General features: G+C 37.8%; 1 long non-coding RNA gene across 1 annotated transcript; it reads right to left on the bottom strand.

Moving 5' to 3' along the window:
- Positions 1 to 726: 726 nt before the first annotated feature.
- Positions 727 to 1,575, bottom strand: LOC114827022 (uncharacterized). The gene is made up of 2 exons (XR_003776257.2): positions 1,109 to 1,575; positions 727 to 947 (listed from the first exon to the last, which is right to left on the bottom strand). It is a non-coding gene; the product is annotated as an uncharacterized lncRNA (long non-coding RNA).
- Between the last annotated feature and the right edge of the window lie 10,296 nt (positions 1,576 to 11,871).

Consider the following 11,871-nt stretch of genomic DNA (forward strand, 5'->3'; position numbering starts at 1 on the left):
AAAGCTAGTTCCAACACTCTTGCAGAACTCCCAAAAACTCTCTAAACACTTTTTTTTCTAAATTCTAACTTTGGCATCGCAGATTCTTCGGCCAAACCCCCCCCCAATTCATCATGGGTGCGTGAGGTTTTTGGCCTTAACCAAATGTGTTAGTTGTTTTGTAGGTGCAATTTTGTCCAAGATCAAGGAGAAAGAAATTTGCATCCACGGTCATTGGTCTCACAGAGATACGCTTAATTGTATAACCAAAAGCCTATTATTAGTTGAGCTTTGAGCACTGAGAAACTTGTAGAGAGGAGAATGTCAGCTTTGAAGATCGTGGCTTCTTCATCGTTTATATAGGTTAAGTTCTTACAAATAAAACTTAAAGTGAGTTGATGGGTTAGTTGAGGCAAAGAAGGAGAGAAGATCTAAGAGCCTTGCCTCTAGCCGCCGACTCTTGCATTTGGCTTTGAGATCGATGGTAGTCCTTCCAATTCTCTCATTTCCTCCTCCGCCTATTTCTAGTATCTATTGTATTGTTGTCCATCTATTGAAATCAATGATTATCTTGGGTTTAGGTGACATCCAATATGTTGTCATTTAGTTTTCTATTCGAGGCGAAGCCATATGGTTATGTTATAGTCTTGACAGAGCATCATGGGTAACAAGTGGTGTTCTTGGTCTTATTATTATTATTATTATTATTTTTCGTGGAAGGTAAAATTTATTAGCAACACAAAAATGTACATAAAAAGAGGCTCAATTATAAATGAAACACATAGCAAAACTATTAACCTTCAAAGCAGCACAAACAAAGAGCCTAACACATGGTTTGGAGCCCCAAAAAAAAAAAAAAAAAAAACACACAAAGCCAAAAACCCTAGCAGCATTGACTCTGCCGCCATCGGAGCACCATCTACCTTGCACAAACCCGCACCCCCTGAGGATGCTTGAAATCCAATCACCTAATGCCCCAGAAACAAACAAGGAGAAAATTAACTCCATCGTCCTCGAAAAAGCAGCACACAAATCTGAACCATAAATATAAGGAAACTTGTAGAAACAAGCATCCTACAAGAAACTATGCCAAAAACGGCACACACAAAGAAGGTTATAGTGTGAACACCTTAGCCGCGGGAGCTCTGTACACCTTCCAGTAAAGCCTCAAAATGTGGTGGAAATAAATGGTTTTAGATCCAGAAAGTTATGGGATCGAATGATGCTTGAGCGAATTGGGAGAGATAGAAGATAGATTGGATGTAAACATAGAGGTAAGAAAACAGTAGGGAGAAAAGGAAAAGGAATGTCGGAATTGAGGGCTCTCTGACTAGAGTTTAGGTCTGTTAATATGATAAGAAGAGGTTTGGGACAAAGAAAATTGGGTTGGTGAATAGGACCTACCATCGAAACAGAGAGAAAGAAAAAAAAACAGTTATAAAGAAAAAATGAAAGGGAAAAGGTTTGCCACCAGCCCTGACCACGGCGAGGGTTGGCAGTAGAAAGAATTGCCAAATCTAGAAAATTCACACAGACGATGAAGAGTCTCTCAGAAGGAGAGAGCTTGTTGTTTTATCCTTGTAATAAATCCAATTTAAAACTCAAGTTGACCTGTTTGTGTTATGTAGTCTTGCCTTATAGGTAAATTTTGTGTTCTCGTTATAAATGAGTTTTGCCTTTTCATTGTAGGTAAGTTTGATCAGCTGTGCTATTTTTATAGATCATCTTATGTCAATTTGCCTCTGACCTCTGTTGATGACTCTCGTTATATTAGTGACTAAGTAGGAGGTGCATGGTCTTTGATTCAAAATGTTTATTTTCTTTCAAGAATGCGTACAAGGTGCATGGTCTTTGGATTCTAATCAGTCTGTCTTCCATCTTTACTGGGGCCTTTTATTCTCTTTGGAAGACTATTGGGAAGCTAAAGAAACGGGGGAAGTTTAGAGACTACATATTAAAACGACATTGGAAGTTTAGTGACCTAAATTGAAAACATAAAAAAACAACACCCCTAAATTGCAAGGGCATTACAATTTAGTTATGAGATAAAATCTTATCTTATCTAATTTTAGATAAATAAACCAACGAGGAAGTTTGAGACAAGATAACCTAACCCAAAGGTTCACAAGTGATGAAATCTAATTTTGTTAGATTTTGGATTTTTTAGGTTGAAATGTTCATAATTTTTTTATTTGAGATAACACGTCAAAAATTAACTTAAGAAAAGTTAACATAAAAAAATTTTATTGTGTAATCAGACTACTACATAAACAAATATTTAGAGCCCCGATAATAAATAGCCCCTCATTGGGAGAGATTCTTCTACAGAGCCTCAAAGATTTCTCGGTGCTCTAAATGGGCTATATCCACCACTTTTCCAACCCCATTTAGAGCCCCTCACTGGGGATACTCTTGGAATCTATACTTAGAAGGCTTGCCTTAATATTTTGGGAAATAAACAAAAATGACTCATTTTCTTAATCTTGGGACCAAACAGGAATTTTCAAATATGCACAGAGTATGCACACGCCAAGCACCACAATAGGACAGAAATAGAATTTTCCCTACACCTTGAAATGACCAAATTGCCCTTATATAAATGGGTTATTTTCTCCCATCCAAAGGTCATTTGCACCTTTCGCTGAATATCTCTCTCGCCCAATTCCTGGCTTGAAGAACCCTAACCTGCCCATCTTCTTTATCCAAGAGCTCTATCTCCCTCTTTCTTTCTAACCCACCCATCTTCTTCCTCCAAGCTCTCTCTCTCTCTCTCTCTCTCTCTCTCTCTACCTAAGTAATCGACCTTACGACTCCCAAATCCACAAATTTAAGCTTGCAAATTCGTTCGAGTTCAATTTGAAGCCTCTAATTAGTGGCAAGTACTTTAAATTCGAGCAAAAGCCTGAAATTCTAAAGCAAATGGATCCAAAACTTGCCACCCCAACCTGGATCTCGTTCGCGAGCTCATACTAAGCCATCACGAAATCGGTTGCGGTTCAAAAAGTGATTTCTAACAAAGGTCGTGGGGCAAGTACGCCGCGAAGATCCGAGACCTAAATCGCAAAGGCTCCCAGGTCTAGCTGGGGACCTTCGACATGGTGATAGAGGCAGCAATGGCTTACAATCGAACATCGTTGACGCTTTGTGGTTCCAAAGCGATCCTCAACTTGATTTAATTTATAGGATTCAACTTAATATGAAGAACCGAAGATTCTTTGATTAGAATTTGATATCAAATGTGATTGAGTTCAAATATTTCAAGGATTTGAAAATTGTAGTTTGAATGGGCATGAAAGAACCCAACTAAATCAAAGGAAATTGTTTTGCAAACTCATTCACTTTCTTTGTATATGTAGGGCATGCCTCTAAATCAAAGGAAAAAGTAGTAAAAATACGCATTTATACACTGTATTTACACAACATGTACACACCATGCACATGACATGCTACAAGATCTGAGCTCAACCTAAAAACTCAGAGCTCACAACTTTTTTTTTCGAATATTGCCAACTATTATATGATATTAAATCACATAAGGACTATGTATCCTTGTTATTTTCAGCGTCTACCATGTCCTAAACTACGTTAGTGCGAAAAGTATCAAATATGTAAATACGCATCATATACCCTATATGCACACCACGTGCACATCATATAAACAATACATGCACATGATATGCACAGAACGGGAGATCGAGCAACGAGCTAATTTTCACATTGATAAGAAACTTTAACGATAACATATTGGTATATTGGATACAATTAAAACATAATTGTTACATATATAAGGTTACAGTGACAGTTTGAAAAGTCTTGTTGCGTATATCAACCACCGCTTAACCGTGCACGTGGAAAACATGATACTCGCCATTATTTCATGGACATGCATGACCTTTAACGTCCTCTAAGCTTTTTCTTAATTTTGTTTTTCGCCAAGGCCAACTAGGTTGTTATCATACTCGCTAAATTCCAGGGCATAACATACGTGTTTCATAACTAGTGAACATTCTCGCTTCTTATATTAAGATGTAGCAATGCACACCATATGCAGACCACATGCATATTATGGAAAAAAATCACTAATTTATACAATTGGACACTTGAACCAGAAATTGTTTCATCCCAATTTTGTAGAATCAAAACTTAAAATTTATTCTATAACCCATAGGCCCCACAATGAAATGCAAACCCTAATTTAACTTCTAAGTATTAGTTCATCTTACAAACAACCCATTTAATCCATAAATCATTGATGAAGGAACTTGGAACTAAACACCCTACCTTACTATGTTTGTCAAAGCTTCAGTCACGGGGAAAAATTGAACTTTCCAGCCAAAACATAAAATATGGTACATACGTCCTATCTTTAAGGATGAAACAATTTGTTGTGTTTGGTTATGGAAGAATAACACACATAGCTCACATATCTGAGCTAAAACCTGAAAACTTCGACTTCACTCTTCTCACCTCTGTCTCGACATCCCTATGTTCAAAATCAAAGGTATAAGGTCAACCCAAAACCTAGCTCACTCTTCTCACCGCTCTTTGGACTTCTCTATCCTCAAAGTCCAAGCTCAGGATCTGATCTCACCCAGAGCTCATAGAGTTTTCTCGACATCCCTTTCTTCCAAATGAGAAAAGTGATGCAATGAGCTGAGGGTTTCTGGTATCTATATGTGGCTATTTTAGTAATTTTAGCTTGTGTATGGTGTGCATGGCTTTTGCATGGCTGGTTTGTCCTATTTCATCCCAAGATTAAGAAAATGGGTCATTTTTGTCTATTTCCCTAATATTTTTCCCACCATAGCTAATTTGGAGAAGTAAGATCCAATATAGAAGAAATTATGTGATACACAAACTAGACTACGTGTCCCCTACATATCAAGACTCAAAAAGCATCTATTTCTCAACGGCTCCCTGATTTTGAGCCTCACACTTACCCCACTTTGGTTCCATTTTCTCTCTCACGCTTACTCCAATTTGGATTCTCTACACAAGAATCTCTCCCAACATAGGGATGTCCCCCTTATCATGGGAACCGGATCCTCTCTGGATCCCAATAATCTGAGCCCAAGGATCATTTGATCTGGTCCGTTAAAATTTGATCAAACGACTACAATTATTATAACTTTAGAGGAGTCCTCTGTTTGTAACCATTGTATCAAATATCAACGGTTCGAATTATTGATCCTTAGGCTCAGATTATTGAGATCTGAAGGAGATCCAGTTCCCTTATTATGAGTGCATGGTTGTTAAATTGTATAAAATATTACTAATCGAATATCTCTAATTAGAAAGTTCTAAGCTAATTAAGCTGTCACGAGGGATTTGAATTTTAAACCGACTGTTAATGAAATCAGCAAACTTGTCAACTAAATCTAGGACACATGCCCTTTTTCTCTTTTGACTTTAAACTTAAAGAATAGTACAAAAGTCGATAACGCACAGCGGAAAATTTTGAAAAGAAAAAACATGTTCTTGTTGTAAAATTGATGGTGGGTGCAGTGGAATAAATAAACAAGACACAAAATTTACGAGGTTCCTCTACAGTCAGTGTGACTAGAGTACATCCTCGGGGCAGCATTGATGCTTTCATTATAATCTGAAAATAAGAGTACAAGAATAACTCTCTCTATTATCTCCTCTCCTCTTCTTTCCTCTCTCTCTTTACCGTGATTCTCTCTGTATTTTTGAAAGCATTACGGAGTGCTCTATTTATAGAGCAACTCCAAGCATACATCTTTGACAATATGATCTTCTTTCATCTCCTAAGTCAAGATTGATTTTTATGGGCATTGAACATCTACCTAATGTTTTCAGTTTCTACATGGGCATTCATTACCCACTATTATTTTGAACACTCCCCCTTGGATGCCCACATATCAACATCAGTTACCTCGTTAAAACATTGATCTGTTTTGGATGCTCCCCCTGATGAGTATCTCCCTCTGTTTTCAAATCATTTAAGTTGATCGTTGATCATTCTACTTCAGTCTCTTAGTAAGAAGAGTTGCCGAAAGAGGTGTTTTACTTGTTGTTAACTTTCCACATGCTTGTTCTTGAACTGGGCTGGAGAACCTTCTACTAGACTTGATCCAAAGGTCTGAATTTACTCCTTTTATCTGGAGCGGAATTTGATTCAAGGGTAGTGAACACTTGATCTTGAATCGGACTTATGATTTCTTCAAGGACCTTCGAGGCTTGATCTTGAATGAAATTGGACCATGAGGAGCTTCATGTGGCAAGTGATCTTCAGTTTTGTCAGGGATGAATCAGCACGCGTTTGTTGCGCTTTTCTCCACATGCTTCAATGTATCATTTTCACTTTCCTTACTTGCTCCCCTTGCTTAAGTAGTATTTTCCCTGCTTTTCCCCCATGCATGTGTGGCATCTTCTCCTGCAGTATTTGCCCTCTGATGCAGGAGTGGAATGCAACCCTTGCATTTGGATGGTTCATCACTTCTTGGTGACTGGAGACCCAGCTCCAACAACAGTTGAAGATGACTACTCAAGAGCTAGGTAAGCAATTAGGAAAGGTTCCAGGCAGTCGGTTCCTAACCGGGAGTTTGAGTGGAGGTTCTGACATATTGCTTTCTTTATCCTTGTCTTTGCAGGTAAGAACAAGGACAAAGGAAAGGACAGGGAGATTGCATGATATAAGATACTCTTGCTCTCGTTCCTGATGATATAAGATACTCTTGCTCTGGTATGACTTGTTTTGAAGAGGTATTCTCTGAGAGGAAGAAAACTGAGTATGTTGAGAGGTTTGGTTCCAGATGCATCTTCGGCAATGAGAGAGAGAGTTAGGAGTTTTGGATGTATGCCTTGCCATGGAGGATGAAAGTCGACATATATAGGGATTTCCCCAATAGCAGGTAGTGGTGTGGACGTAACAGTGTTGTAGTTGGAATAGTGAAATTCATGCGTTTTCAACTTTATCAGAGATCTTTGACAAAGTTGTACGTGATATCCAAAAGCTGAAATTGCGTCTGAAAAATGCCAACATACTTTATTCAGGAAAATCTGGCTTTTGAAATTCAAAAAGCTGTGCTTCTTCGATTTTTGAACAAGTGGCTCTGTTACCTCTTCTTTTATAGAGGTATTGATTGTATTCAAATTTGCACACTTTGAAGATTTCCCACTTGTGAAAATTGTCTCTGCTGTATTTCTGAGATTTCACTATATCCAACCTTTTTCTTTCATCAATTTCTGAAAATGGCTTGCCCATCTAACATTTGCTTAGATTTGAGTCTTAAGACTAATACAGGAGAGCCGCATTAGGATAATATATGGCGCCCGTCTTTCTTATCTTCAAATGGTCCTCTTACGGTTGGGGACTCTGTGATGAAGAATGACCTAACAGCTACAATGATAGTTAGGAATCTTCTCACTCCCAAGGATAACAGAATCCTTTCAAATCGATCTGATGAGGCTGCCGTTCAAGACTCTTTGGCTCTCAGTATTCAATGTGCGAGCTCCGTTTCTAACATGGGCCAACGCCTACTTACTCGAACTTGCCAAGTTGAATCATTGATGGCTGAGGTGGCAAGTCTTAAACAAGAGATTAGAGGGCTCAAGCACGAGAATAGAGTGTTACATATGCTTGCAAATAATTATTCAACAAGCATGAAAAGAAAGCTAGACCAGCTACTGGAATCCGAAGGTCGGACTCAAAATGACAATCAAGGGTTCAAGTCTTTATTCCAAAGACACCCATTGTCTCAACCGTCTGGAGTTTCACCAAATACTAAGGTTCCAAATAATCAACCTCTGGTGCCTCCCCCTTCTGGGGTACTTCCGAGTACTGAGGCTTCACATGAGCAACCTTTATGAAGGCTCCCTCATGTTTTCATGTGTATGTACATGTCTGTAATTCCTCGGATATATCAATAGATAAGCTTTATTTCATTCAATGTATTGTGTCAAATACAATAAAGCATATACTTCACTAAGATGTGGTACTTTTGGACCAAATATCAATTTATCTTTACCCTCACGAAGATAAATGATCTTTCTTAGTGTCTACATCATTTGAGTATTCAACTCATAATCTTCAATCCATATGGTTTTTTAATATCATAAACATCATGGATAATATTCGTGTTGGCGTATTGTCCGATAGTTCGAGACAATATTTCTCTCAACACTTTATAATCTTTCTCGACTCTTCAGGAGTCCCAATTTAACATCATCAACTCTTTAGGAGTTCTAATTTAATGTCATCGATTCTTGCAAGAGATTTTAGTGTGTTGCAACAATATCATAATGATAGTACTTACTGAGGCAATTATACCATCCATTGGTATTGAGTACATAATTTATGCTTTACCCTTCGGGGGCTTACTTCAAGCAATTTGAATCCTTCAGGGATTTTCTGCACTTCATGACACATTTTCCTTTGGAATTTAGACAGAGCAATTTGCTCCCATGTATAATTGAGGGATTTACTTATGGAGATACGATGTGGGAGACTCACAACCCTTCGTATATAATTCTCCATTCATATGAACTCATTTACAAGAGTATAATTTCATGTTTCAATTAGTAACCTTATGTCATATCATGTGAGTGTAATTCATTGTATTACAAATGCCCAATGTAACCTCCTTGGTTCAACATCTTTTGGCTATTTGTATTACATTCAAATATATAGGTCCATTTTCCCACGTTCTTACAAAATTGTAATGGAATTGCCTTTCTGCATCTTTGTTTTTCGTTGAAAAGAACGAGACTCAATATCAACACAGCTCATTGATGATTTTAGTAGCTACTTGTAAGAACCAAAATTACCATTGGTTATCATCAATCCGTGATCCCATATTCTTATGTGCATGCGCATGCATAAAAGCTTTTTATTTTTTTGGATATCCATTGCCTTTTCAAGGGCATTACACTATCTCTTCCAGGATAGTCGTAATTTTGAGAATGCGGATCATAACCTCTTCTTGAGCGTTATAAAGCTTGGATCTTAATCTCCACTTCCGGGAGTTGAGTCGTTGGAACCTATACGTCTATCATGCTTCATGCATGAGACATCAACATTCCCATGTCCGCAGATTGTCCTTTCTGGGATGTGTATCCATGCGGCAACTGTCATGCTTTTGGCATGCAACAGTTATGCTTCGGAAATGCAATAGTTCAGTAATGTAATATTCTTCTTCTTTCGAAGGACTGAACCTTTTTGAGTCTGAGGGTTTGTCACGCTTCAAGCGTGCAACAGATAACTCATTTACTGCCTCATTATTTTGTCCAAACAGGGATATCAATTCTTGTAGGCACATTTGCAACAAGTATATGTGATTTCATCACTTTCGTTGCATCATTAAATGCATCTGGCATTTGATTGACACATCATTGCATCATTCAATTATTCTTACTTCATTTTCTCATTGATTGCTTCGTGAATCAAAATAAGACAAATTCTCTTCGTTCTTCTGGAACGATCATTTCTCGCCATTCTTCTGGAATGATATTTTCTCATCGTTCTTTTGGAACGATATTTTCTCCCCCTAACGGCGGGAAAATTGTCTTATCAAAATGACAGTCCGCAAACCATGCAGTAAATATATCCCCAATCAAGGGTTCTAAATATTGAATGATAGATGATGTTCAACATCAATGCCTATTTCAGCACGTTGTGGCAGTGCAATAGGCACATAGATAACACAGCCAAAAACTCATAAATGTATAATGTTTGGCTAGTGCCCAACCACGAGTTGTACTGAGAAATATTGATGGTTGGAAACTGGTCTCAACCGAACTTAATAATGCGTCATGTAAAATGACATGTCCCCATGTAGAAAACTGGTAATTTCGTTTTCATGAGCAGAGCGCGGGTAATCAATTTCATCCGCTTAATAAATGCTTCTGCTAAACCATTTTAAGTATGGACATAAGGAACTTCTGGTCCTTATTAAATAGTCTATGGACTGAGACTTTTATGACCTTTATTACAATTAAGTTGAGGCACTGTGGCACTTCAAACTTAAGGTACTTATCAAGAAACTTCATGTCCGATCTAGGGACTTCATGTTTGATCTTTTTGCATGATGGAACTTCGGGTCCAATCATTTTATGTGATGAGGATTAAGAAACTGCAGGTTTTGATCTAATCAAGGAACTCTGGGTCCTTGTTATACTCATCGTAACAAAAGATAAGTACAATAAAAAAAAATTAAAGCAATAGGCGGTAATTCCAGCCATAGTAAATAAATTGCATTTAAGTAAATAAAGCTTGTGATAAGGGCTTTAATTTAGCACCATTCACATAAATCAAAACTTAAAGTAGTAGGCGGTAAAACCGTCCATGATGAATAAATTGCTTTAAAGTAAATAGATCTTGTGGAAGGATTTTAAACCAACACCAATTCACATAAATAAATATATATTTTCTCTTCTTTCTTTTCAGATGGTACGACACCATCCAAAAAGTCTTCACCCTTTGGTTTTTTTTTTCTTAGTTTCCACAAGGTGTCTGACACACCATCATTTTTCTCTTATTTTATTATTTAGATGGTGCAGATGCACCAGGCACCAAAACCTTTTTGTTTCTTTCTTTTTCAAATGGTGCTGTGCACTATTGACTTTTTCAGATGGTGCCATGCATATTCCATAAACTTCCCCTTTTTTCTTTCTTTGTCTGTCTCTACCAGTCTCGAAACGCAGGGCCAGCTAGGTTGTTGTGGAGGTCACACAAAACCAATTCAATCTAAAAAAGACTACCAGAGACTGGCGTTGTTCTTGCATGGCCCAGAGAACATGGCATCATAAAGCAAGAACCTCCATACAAAGACATAGATGACAGCGGGGTTGATGGAGGCACAAGAGAGGGAGGCCTGTGTGGATTCATTCTTGCCATCACCATCTCAGACAACTGAGAATTCATGGGAGTTCTCGAGATCTGTCGAAAACGACGTGATCTGGGTTTCCAAGTCTAATGAGATTCTTCTGGATCTCTGGAAACCAGTTGTCAGGTACGAGTTTTCTTATCTCGTGACAACTTCAGGTCGTTGTAAATTTCAATTCTCACCGAAATTCGGCGGAGCGCTTCTGGTGCGGTGGGAGATACAAAAAATGGACATACCTTTTATTCTGTGAGATTTTTGGCTAGCAGAGGGGGGAGGTAGGTAATGTTTCACCGGATTTATGGCGTTGTGTTTTCCACTAACATGAGAGCTTCTCGTGCTGATAACGTGTTGTAAAATTGATGGTGGGTGCAGTGGAATAAATAAACAAGACACAAAATTTACGAGGTTCCTCTACAGTCAGTGTGACTGGAGTACATCATCGGGGCAGCATTGATGCTTTCATTATAATCTGAAAATAAGAGTACAAAAATAACTCTCTCTATTATCTCCTCTCCTCTTCTTTCCTCTCTCTCTTTACTGTGATTCTCTCTGTATTTTTGAAAGCATTACAGAGTGCTCTATTTATAGAGCAACTCCAAGCATACATCTTTGACAATATGATCTTCTTTCATCTCCTAAGTCAAGATTGATTTTTATGGGCATTGAACATCTACCCAATGTTTTCAGTTTCTACGTGGGCATTCATTAACCACTATTATTTTCAACAGTTCTCGTATTCTTTTTGCATATATATATATATATATATATATATATATATATATTAACTCTGTTTTTATTATGCACATGTTCAGTGCTTAGCATTTCGGTCTAGCTTAAACTCATCCAGGTACAGAATCATTTTGGTCTAATTTGTATTCTCACATATCCCTATTCCATACAGTTGGCCGTATTATCCTATCCAAATTCTGCAGACATGCATGAATGTATTGTTGTTGTGACTTTATCTCTACAAATCTACCTTCTCCAATTTAAGCTTCGGATAACTGAAAACAAAGTGTAATTCCGAAGTACATTGCATGAGGTC

Source organism: Malus domestica, chromosome 09 (assembly GCF_042453785.1).
Source record: "Malus domestica chromosome 09, GDT2T_hap1".
NCBI classification, from domain to species: Eukaryota; Viridiplantae; Streptophyta; class Magnoliopsida; order Rosales; family Rosaceae; genus Malus; species Malus domestica.